We start from the raw sequence: 3,484 nt of genomic DNA on the forward strand, positions 1-3,484 counted from the left end.
TTTGTCGTGTCAGTTTCTGAAAAAAAATTAATGTGATATTCATGTGGTACTTGTTATGACGAAGAGTGGTTTCCAATCAGGATGGAGTTATTTCCCACTTCCAGAAATCATCATTTCAAATTACTTTTCACAAGTCGTAGTAATATCGGTATGACAGCAACGTTCCACAACTACCTGGACAATAAAAAGGGCATTCGGAGATTTTCTAGCCTGACTTATTTAATGATATGTGAAGACCAAACCAGTTTCACAAGATTCTCATGGTTTGATGCATTTGTGACCACCCTTTTCTTTATGTTTGCAGGACTTGTATACAAAAGTGCCAATCTGAGTCAAAATTTTGAAAGATGAGAACTCGGAACAATGATCAAGAAAGGGTTGACCCACAGGAAATCTGTGGCAACGTTGGGGACGGTGTAGCTTCATGTAGGTCGTTCCTCGAAGAAACGCCATGATTTTACACATTTAACAAACTATTGATGGCACAAACTTAAAACTGATACGACACAGAGGAAAGTTAAAAGATATGTTTTGTGTTCCATTTTATTTTGTCCACAGTTGGCATGTTTAGATTGAAAACATGGTGGATTGTACAGCTTTGAGATTTTTGGAGTTTATAGAGGCCGATTCCTCCATTCTTTTGTTATGGGTTCTGACAAATACTTCCATTTGATTGGTGATGTCAACATGTATAATTTGAGATTTTGCATGCTTGTAAACCCATAAGAGATCTGAAATGCCACATCATCTTGGGAAAATGTTGGTCGGGTGCGGTCTCAATTAGGGTTCTTCTTTTTCATGGAAATGACCACCGGGAAATACTAGACATTATTTTTTGTGGAATTGCAGTCACCATTTTCCAATGAGACGCCAGTGGTTTCGCCAGGATGGGGGTGCACACACACATTACAAACAATATCTTGGATCAATTCCATTACTGACTCAGTGGCAAGATCATCGCAAACATTTTCTTTGCTCGTTCTAATGAGGGCCTCCGCTGGCCATTGACAAGCCTGAACATTATTCCAGGTGATGGTTTCTTTAGAATCAAGGCAACAAGATGGCCCCTGAACTGGTGATGACCTGAAAACTGTGATCTGGAGTGGCACCCACTGTTTTAGCTGAGACTCTGGGGAAAGGTTTGAACAGTGTGTTCATGCAGATATGTGTTTTTTTTTGTATACGTTGTCGAGGCTCGTATGAGAGCTAACACCCAACGCACATCAAGGGGGGCATGAGACAGGAGGGGAGGGAGTGGGAAGGACAAAATAGTGGGGAACAGAGACATTTGGGGATCTGTGCAAGGGAGAAAGATGGGACGGGGAACATGGGGAATAGAAGATGGACATTACAGGGACTTTCAGGAAGGAAAGCAGGGAATTTGAAGGAGGTGGGCTTGGGTGGATTATCGGGGGTAGAAAAGATCGAGGATTTGGATTGGGGATGATAAGAGGTGGTGGTGAACAGCTGTTTTGAAGGCCTGGAGGGAAGAATGGGAATGAATAGAGTGAGGGAGTTTATTCCAAAGGCGGGAAAAAAGATAAATGAAAGTGTGAAGGTGAGCAGTGATTCGTGATTTTGGTAGTTTTACCAGAAGGGGGTGGTTGTTGGCGGACCTTGAGCGTCCTGCGGAAATGTGGTGGGGACAAATCACAGAGAGAGCAGGGGGGGGCGAGGCTGGAGAGGAGACGGTAGAAGACAGAAAGACCACTGACCAACCTGCGGTGATTGAGTGAGAGGCCCAAAGACTCAGCCTCATTGTGGGAGATGCCAATGGTCCGAAATGCCTTGATTTCTACAGCGTGAAGTCGAGAAAGGTGAGAGGCAGGAGCACCAGCCTAGAGGGGAGAGCAGTACTCCATCAGGCTGCGGACAAAAGCTTTGTAAGTGCTCATGTGGGCCGAGGAAGGACCTTGCACGATGGAGAATTCCCAGTCGGCGACTGGCTTTGGAGGCGAGCTTTGAAATGTGGCTTTCCCAGCAAAGGTCATGGCAGATAGTGAGACCCAGAAGCTTGAAAGAAAGGACTTCTTCCAGAGGATTGTTGAGAAAGTGGATGGGGGGGGTTTCTAAACGGTCCTTTCGGAGAGACATAGTGAGAGTGTGAGATTTATCCGATTGAAAGACATGTTCCACGTGTTGGACCAGTTTGTGATTTTATCCAGATCAGCAGTGAGCGAACAAGCTGTTGCTTGCCTGTCTGAGGGATGACCGATGGTACGGCAGAGGGTTGAGTCATCAGCAAAGAGATATAGAGGATTTTCCAGAGGGTCGGAGAGATCATTGATGAAAACCAGAAAAAGAACAGGGCCCAGAATGCTACCTTGAGGAACTCCAGCCTGAACAGGAAGGGGGGATGAAAGAACTCCATTTAGGGCCACACGTTGACTGCGACAGGAGAGGAAGTCTGCGAGCCATGAGTGGAGATGGCCTTGGATACCATAGGAAGAGAGTTTGGTGAGCAGGGCAGGGTGCCAGACTGTGTCAAAAGCACGTGATGTATCCAGGGATACGGCTCGGATTTCCTGTCTGGCATTGAGGGCTTCCATCCATTGTTGGGAGAGCAGAAGCAGCATAACCAGGGTAGAGTGACCTGGTCTGAAACCAAATTGATGATCAGAAATCAAGCCATTGGAGAAGAGGAAGGATTTAATGTCTGAAGCGATGATGGATTCCATAACCTTGCTGATGATTGGAAGAAGGCTGATTGGTCTGTTGTTGCTGGGATCTGTTTTTGCACCTTTTTTGTGCAGGGCAGTGATGTTAGCAGATTTTCAAGCAGATGGCAGATGGCCTTGAGCAAATGAGAGGTTGAATAGAACAGAGAGAGGGTGAGCAAGAGCAGAAGAGCAGGCTTGGAGGACACTTGGGCTGATGCCATCTGGACCGGTTGCAGAATCTGAGTCGAGGTTTGACAGCAAGCTCTCCACCTTGTCAGGAGAAAAGGACACAGAGTCCAGGGACAGTTGGGTGCGACTGGGTAAGTTGGGTAGAGAAAGTGATGGGTTTTGGACACAAGATTTAGCTGCAAACGCGGAGTTTAGGCATTCAGCTTTTTCACGTGCGGTATCAGCAGTGCTGCCATTTGAAGTTAGGAGGGGATGGAGGGGGAACATACACTAGAAACAGATTTGATTAGACGCCACCAGGATTTTGAGGAGGGAGAGAGGTTTGAGAGTTCAGACTTGAGGTGAGAAAGATGTTGTTTTCTGGCTCTCCTGAGGGTAGATACACACTTGTTCTGAACTTTATGGAAGGAACTGAGATTGCCCTCAGTTGGGTTTGCTTTCCATGAGGCAAAGGCAAGTTGTTTCAGGACAACTGCCTCACCACAAGCTTCAGTGAACCAAGGGCGGGAGAAAGGGTTGGATAACTGAAGACGAGAGGGGATAAATCTGTGCATGAGGGAGAGCAAGTTTCTTTGAAAGAATTCCCAGGAAGAGTTGATGTTGGAGAAAGTAGAGATAGGAGACCAGTCTATAAG

This window comes from Eptatretus burgeri, chromosome 2 (genome assembly GCF_056783735.1).
Source record: "Eptatretus burgeri isolate ZD-2024b chromosome 2, Ebu_testis_v1, whole genome shotgun sequence".
Taxonomy (NCBI): Eukaryota; Metazoa; Chordata; class Myxini; order Myxiniformes; family Myxinidae; genus Eptatretus; species Eptatretus burgeri.